At 34.1% G+C, this 8433-nt stretch overlaps 1 pseudogene; it reads right to left on the bottom strand.

Moving 5' to 3' along the window:
- Window positions 1-5643: 5643 nt before the first annotated feature.
- On the bottom strand, window positions 5644-6383 carry LOC120084765 (annotated as a pseudogene).
- Between the last annotated feature and the right edge of the window lie 2050 nt (window positions 6384-8433).

The following is an 8433-nucleotide window of genomic DNA, read 5'->3' as shown; positions in this document are numbered from 1 at the left end:
ATTAAATAATTCATGTATATGCATATAGTATGCCATGTAGATTTAAAACCTCACCGTAGGAAGCATGTTACATGCATTGAAAGTATGTTATAATTGTTATAATATATAGTATGCATGTTAGGGTTATATTTAATATAATGGTTATATTAGATATTGAATGTCTTTTCTGAATGTTGTGGATGTTTATCATGTCTAAAATGTTGTAAGCTATTATAAAATTGGGTTAGACGTTTAAAATCCAAAACAAGAAACAGTTGTATGCTCATTTAGGTTAACAACTAGTTTTAATTATTAAAATAGATTGTTACCTTGTAAAATTCGATTAAAAATTCATATCAGTTCATAAACCTGTCGAAGGCTGGGGTTACTTAAGTTGACGATTTATGGAACACCTTCTACCTGGGAATTATGACCGAAAGATTGAGCGTTGGTAACTGATTTTTTGAGCTTGCATGAGCGATATGAGGTAATAAAATGGTTTATCACCTAGACATTGTAGGTTAAATCCAATTATAAGCGTTATACTTGGATAAACCACTTAGACTTAGGTTGTTAAAATTAGCCGATACACATAAGTAAAATACCCAAGCATTTAGAACACTTCAGTGGGAGATTAACAATATATTTGACATATAGTTATTAGCTCTCACGTCCTCAAGAGTTCAAACCGTAAAATCCATGCTCGGCTTCATGTCGCTTTTACTTCGACTGCTTCATTCGGAAAGTGTTTGCATGGGTCAATAACAAGGTGAATAAGGGAGGTAGTATGTATTAAGTGGTTGAAGGAAATGTGTCAACATTGTCCTACGGTCTCCTCAATTAGTTTGAACTGTGAGATTCCTATGTTGCGTCTGCTGTCGTTTTTAGGTGACACTAGCTAGTCATTAACCGCTGCAATCTTTTCAAAGGGTTATAACTTAGGATTCGGTCTTATAGTTCCGTCTTGGGTATTGTCTTCTATTTTGGAGGCATATTCATACCGTTCTATAAGATCTAAAAATGGCAGGTCACACTTACAAAGAATTACTAATTGTTAGTAAAGATCTTGACTGAAAGCGATAACCAAAAGAACTATCGGGATATGAGTTATTCTAGAGATAGTACTTGGTCAAGAATTATCTTGCTTCTGTGAAAGAATTCTTGACTGCCCCTCTGTAGCAATTGTTCTAAATCACTAAAGTATTGTTGCAAATAAATAAAGATTTATTGGGTACTTTATTATTTTTGCTAAAAAGGGATTTAGATGCATATTTAATAGAGATTATTTAAAATGTTTCAATAATGTCAAACTCAATCATACAATTGCTTGCTTCTAATAAATTTAATGGAGAGGGTTTTTCGAACTGAAAGTCAAACATCAATACGATATTAGTTGTAGAAGATATGAGGTTTGTGTTGGAGAAGTGTCCTCCAGTTCCCAGTTCAACAGCCACCCGAAATGTTTGGGACATCTATGATAGGTGGGTGAGGGCGAACGAGAAAGCCCGGGCCTATATCTTAGCGAGTATATCTGATGTACTCAACACGAAGGATAAGGTCATGCCCACCGCCCGTGAGATAATGGCATCATTACAAGAGATGTTCAGAAATCGTCATCTTCTGTTAGACATGAAGCCATTAAGTATGTCTATGTTACGCGCATGAAATATGGAACCAACGTAAGAGAAAACGTTCTCGATATGATGGTTCATTTTAATGTTGAGGAGGCTCACAGGGCGATGATAGATGAGACGAGTTAAGTGAGCATGATACTGGAATCTCTCCCAGAGAGTTATCTACCATAAGAACAACCGTTGTTATGAACAAAATCACTTATAATTTGACCATGTTGTTGTTACAGACTTATCAATCAATGATGAAATTGAAGGAAAAAAGAAATAAACGTTATTTCGAAACCTAAAAAGTTTTGTAAAGGGCCTACGTCAGGAACGAAACCCACTGATGATAAGAAGTTTACTACTGTTGATCGAGATCTTGAAGAGTTATTCAAAGGTATGACTACAAACCCTCTTATTTTAGATGAGCATGCTCTAGTTTCTACCAAAATTAGTGAATTTGAATGCTTATTGATCCTTGTTGCTTCCGCTGCATGTTGATACATTCTTACATAGACGAATACCCAATCGTTTAGCAAATGCTCTGCGATCGTTTAGCTACAACCGGCTGAGTGAACTATCGTGTAGTGTCACTCGTTTAGTCTCTTTTTAGCTATCATTTAATGAATCTTATTCACTTGACAACCTTTCCGTGAGTGAGTTTCCGAGAATGGAAAATCTCAAATCTTACTAAATTTAGGAAAACGTTTTTCCTTTTATTTCAAGATTACCATGAAACCACCAATAACCTCCCACCCACTTGGTTATTAGAGAAAAAGATATAATTATCTAGTAATTAATATTATTATAAATAAATATGATAACTAACTTACCATATTATATATATAACCTATAGTTTTAATATTTCATCTCATGAAACATATAAACCATAGTTCTTTTTATATTTCATGGCACTTAATGTAAATTTCATTTACATTAATCCTCCACTTGATGTATCTCATACATCACATCGATCATATCATATATAATCGAATTTTCTCTTGTCAATTTGAACATTTAAAGTCAACACCAAGAACTGATTCTCAACTCGAATCCATTAAGCTACCAAGGGGACCTTATGAACCTATAGCTTGAAGCTTCAATGGTACGTGAATAACTGACTAAACTCTTTAGTCACATGATCCACCATCCGCTAACTGCCAAGCACTCCACTGAAGATCGACAGTTGCGCTCTCTTTACTAGAGATATATTTTGTGTCCATATTAACTAATCAACAGTGCGATAACCCTTCACAGATCGCTCGTAAGTACAGCTGGGCCAATAACCGTTATGCCCCTATAGTTACATCTAACTCCTTAAGTACCACCAATCCCTCTAATGAACATAAGTCATAGTCCTACTATGATTGGGTCCTCTCTTTCAAAGAGAAGTTGTGACCACTATGTTCAAGATCCGGAATCAATTCTTAAGGGAGCAATCTATCTACTTACCCATGTTTTGGGGAAGGAGTGAATTCAATCTTGTGTAACTGAGTTCCCAACTCCTAAATCAGACAAGTCCCCAAAAAGGTAGGCATGTTGAGTTGGCAATTTGGCCACTCTCACCCATACTAATCAAAGAACCGCCCTCAAAGACAGGATTTCCCAAAACACTCAGGATTAAGGTCATGTCACCTATGGTCGTTTAGGTGAGATGTAAGTCTCAAGTATCAACAACGTTATATAAAGAGACTAAGCATCTTGATGTCCGGTCTTATACAAACTATTTGTATAGGACACCCCCACTCACATGTTTCTACATTAATAGTCAGGATCTACCATTTGTAGTACTTCACAACACTTGCAAACCTCTACAAAGTGGGTCATATCCGTAGTGTCGCCAAGATCAGGTATCCCTTCTTAATCCTTATACTACAGACTTTTTTAGGTTTTCACTTAAGGCATGATCCACTTGTATATCTCATATACATGCTTAAGTTTACATACAATAATCATGGAGCTTTTTTTATTAAATATGAGTAAATGCCAAATAAAATAACTCTTATTTTATTCATAACAATGTGTACATATTACAAACTACGAGACTCCGGGAGAATTAAGATACTAATCCCAACATCAAGGAAGTAAATGCTTATCATACATTTTTTTCTAGAGTCAGCCTTAATCTCGAGTTATGTTTTTTTTTTTCAAGTTTGATTTAAAGAGAAATATTGGGATTTGGCCTCATGTCGGCAACAAATTTCTTTGGGTTGTGGAGGGCATGATTTTTCCCTTTAAATTATTTATGTTTGAAATTAATAACGTAAAACAAAAGACTTGCCTCAACCTTGGCCACAAACTCCTTGGGTCAAGGAAAGCATAGTTTCTCTCTTTACATTATGTATGAAATTTAAAGAATGTAAAATAAACAAAAGACTTGCCTTGCCTTGGTGTCGGCTACAAATTCCTTGGGTTGAGGAGGGCATAGTTTCCTTCTTTACACTATGTACGAAATTTAAATAATGTAAAAGAGACAAAAGACTTGCCTCGATCTCAGCCACAAATTCCTTGGGTCGAGGAGGGCAGATCTCTTTACTTCCAATTTGGCCTCATCCTTTGCCACAAAGGCCAAGGAAGGCACAAATCTCTTTAATTCCAATTTGGTCTCATCCTCAGCCACCAAGGCCAAGGAGGGCACAAATTTCTTCAGTTTTAATTTGACCTCTTCCTCGACCATCAAGGCCAAAGAGGACACAAATCTCTTTTTTAACCTTTAGATGCTTGGCTTTCCTCTGTTGAGCCTTAGATTATGCCTCAAGCTCTTCCTTCATATGTTGTTTCTCTGTCATCAGTTTGCCCAGGTCAGTCTCCAAAGCCATTCAATTTTTTATTCTAATATCCTTGATTCCACCTCGACTCGCGCTCGGTGTCGTCTATGCTCGATCTTGGCTTCTCTATGGATGAGACCCAATTCTTTTCTAGATTTGCGATTTTCTCCTCTTCCTCTTCCTTCGTAGTTCGAGCTTTTAGGCAAGTTCAAAATAAACTGATTATTCTCTGATCGGCCTGTAACTTTTTGGGATTGCCTCTCTGAATGTTTCCTATTTCCGTCTGTATCGTTTGAAACTCTTTTTTCCACGGGTGTGCCTCGACCTCAGCCTAGATTTGGCATGGCTTTTTGTGCGCCGCTTCTCTTTGATTAGCTCCCTTAAGTCTGTGTCTGGGATTCTCTAGCTTTTTGTTCCATTCGAGTCAGTCTGCGCTTTTAGCGAATGAGTTCATGCTTTGTTCGCACATCTTCTTTATTCACTTTAAGCGTTCTCTATACTGCCTTGATATACTTTGTTTAGATTTTGACCTCTCTTCCACGTCTTCCCGTAAGTCGTTTTGTCCTTCCTTTTTTAAACGATCATGTTCATCAACGGAATTCCTTCCCAATAGTATTAAAACCTGTCCCATATTGTTGTATAGGACATCAATCTTCCTCTCAGAGCCACGATCTTCCCTTCTTCCTATGCCTTGGGAGGCTGAGGCCGAGGCGGGCTATGAACAACATTATTGTTCTTCGCTTGACTAACGGTTCTTCGAGGATGCCTTTCCTGATTTGAATCGCCATTCTTTTGTCGACTCATTACTTCTTCTGTTTAAATGGCGTGTTTTGAGATTTTCTTGCAGATATCACTTCTTCCTCCACAGAAAGCGCCAACTGTTGATACCAAATTTTGGCCAAGAAAAAATGCACATTACTTCCACGTGACAACCGTCAATTTATAATTGGAGTAAGGAATACCTCTAAGACTCAACTATAAATAGAGCATGGCAGCCCCATGAAAGGTAAGCTCATCTCCTCCCTTAAAACTATTTTCCTTGACATTTGTGCAAAGTACTGACTTAAGCATCAGAGTGTCTGTGGCAAGTACCACACCAATGTATTACTCTTTTGATTATCTTGCAGGTGATTTTTCTCCTAAATTACAAATTTACCATTGAAGACATGTAAAAATGAGGTGAGTTCCCTTGACTGAATTTTATCATCAACAACCATAAAACCTACTAGGTCCAAATGGTGACCAAAAAAATTGGTGGATGATGTTCCCATGAACGATCATTAGATGCTATAATGCAAGCCATATAGAAACCCGTCAAAGTCCTTTGGTAAAAACTCAAGCACCTTCTTGATCATTGCATAAACAGAATCCATCAACAAGCTATCAGAACCAATGTAATGGCGAGGCCGTTACACTCCACATTGAGTAACTAGGCCAACTTTTCAAGTCCAAGTTCGCCATTTTGTAAGTAGTGGCAGTAGCAGCCATGTGCTTGAGGTTAACAACTGTGCCTAAGAGACATTGTGCCTTGGCAGCGAACACCATGATGGAATCCATAATGGATTTGATCATCATTGGGTTGAGTAGGTAAGCGACATCATAGAAGCTATAGAAGGTGACCCATTTGGTGATTCGACCACTACAGCAAATGGGCCAAAATGCCCTTTGAAACTCAGAAGATGTAATCCTTCTTTCAAACCCTTCGTTTTTTAAGAATTGTATGGACGAAGGACTACGAGGGTCATTAGCTTCACCAAAATCACTGAAATTGAACTCCTATATCATGCCAATATTCCCATTCTCATCGGCCAAAGTAATACCCAATTGAAGAAGCTTCAAGCGATTTACATTGAATTTTAAATCTTTGTAGAATGGTTCCTCTAGAGCACCCTCGGGGTGGATCGAAGAAAGCCAGGGAACTCGGTATCGAAAGCAACCACTAAAAACTTTGAAAAACAGTTGTTAAGAACGATCAATTCTTGAAAGAGATTACAATATCAGACTTGCCGAATGATCCCATGATTAGGGGCTGTTTGGTTGGAGGAAAAAGAGGGTGGGAATGGGACCCATATTTGGTTGGTGGGTTTTGTTTATTTATCTTGAAAAAGGCATTTTCCAGGCATCATTTAGGTACACAAGTGAAGGAATTAAATACTCATTGAGAAGTGTGGGTTTTCACTTCTTCTACCCATTCCTATCACCATTTTCCTTCCTTCCAGTAGCTTAGTTATCTTTAATTCTCACACATACTATTCCCGGCATTATTTTCTCATGCACAACCAAACATAGTCATCCTTAATTTCTAATAATTTTATTTTCAGACATATAATTCTCAGTTATCCGGACATTGAGAAAACTTCAATTTAAACGGCTCCTTTAAAGATTTTATTTAAAAAAAAAAAAAAAAAAAAAAAAAAAAAAAGATTGAATGTAAGAAGCAGGTATTTTGTTTTTGTTTTAGAAATTATCAAAGAAGAATATAATTTACCTGAAAAAGAGGGGTTTTTTTATATTTGATCTTTTTGTTGATCCTTAAAGGTTGATGAAACGCATGAAAGTGAGAACGAAACTAAGTTTTACAATGCAAACTCTTCTTATAATTAAGTTATATATATACTTCATCAAATATCACTTAAATATTTTTTTTTTATTATTTTTAAAAAAACTTTTTCCACCGTCATATATCTTTTCTTTTTTAACATATTTGCCTGCTTACTAAAATTTGAATTAATTTATGTAAAAAAAATTGTAATTAATTAAACTCTTCTTATTATAACATCATCAAATATCACTTTTTATCTTATTATCTAAATCTTTTGCACCCCATATCCTTTCGTTTTTTTTTAAACATATATATTTGGCTACTAACTAAAACTTTTAATTAAATTCTCACAGTTTCAAATATAATAATTATAATAAACGTTAATTCATTTTCATTTTCCAAATTTTATTTTTTAAAAAACAAAATAGTCGATTATCTTTGCCCTAAACTTTGGAATTGTTTCCCTTAACAACATCATATATGTGATAATTTTTATTAGATGGTAGAATTTTGGAAGAAAAATAATCTTGCATATAGCACCATATAAAAAAAAAAAAAAAAACAAGAAAAATGTAATTATTTCATTTTAATGACCATTAATAATGTAACAGATTGGTGATACTTAAAAACTTTCATAAATTTTTAGGAATACAAAAATAAACTTCATTTTTTCTGTCAAAAATGTGTTTTTTTATGACAAATTTTTCTCTACCCATCCAATTGCAAAATTCTTTTTGTTGTAGTGTAATATTAGATTAATTCTTGAATTTTAAGAATCTTATATGCATGTGAAAATGGTATGTATTACCAATTTTAAAATAAAATCTTAACAAATAATTTAAATTAATTCACGTATGGAAATTTAGAGAACTTAATTTATTCAATTATTAATTTTTTTTAAAGTGATACAATTCAAAGTTTGGGTATAAATTATTTTAAAAATCAAATTTTAAATAACAAAAATAAGATGAAGGTTCTTAATTAATTTCTTGAAGAAAAAGTAAGAATCTAGCCCAAATATTTTTAAAACAAAATAAGATGACGGTGCATAAAACATAGAAATTTTTTTAAAGATAAAGATCCAATTTAATATATTTTTTATGATGTCATAACTTATAATTAGTTATTTGGGAAATTTATGGTAAGGTAAGATGTAATGGTGTATGAAAAGATGCAAGGGTTGAAAATATTCTAAGTGTTCTTTTATGATCTTATAAGAACAGTTCTCTTTGTTCAAAAACTCACTTTTAACGTCGAGATCAAAGGTTATTTGTTTGTTCTCTTTCTTCTATTTCTAAAACAAAAAAAAAAAATATTTGTTTGTTTGTGACTTTTCTATATGGTTGCGTTGAGTTGAAAAAATAAGTAATTATATTTTCAACAAAAGAAAAAAAGAAAAAGAAAACTTAATTACATTAATCTTTGTGCATCTTGCATCTTATCATATTGTTCAATCATAATTTGTTAGGTAGAAAATCCATAAATATGTGGATTGTTTACAAATAAAAAAAAATGAACCAAAATATTT

Source organism: Benincasa hispida, chromosome 9 (genome assembly GCF_009727055.1).
Source record: "Benincasa hispida cultivar B227 chromosome 9, ASM972705v1, whole genome shotgun sequence".
NCBI lineage: Eukaryota > Viridiplantae > Streptophyta > Magnoliopsida > Cucurbitales > Cucurbitaceae > Benincasa > Benincasa hispida.
This window is presented reverse-complemented; position numbering and strand designations above follow the sequence as displayed.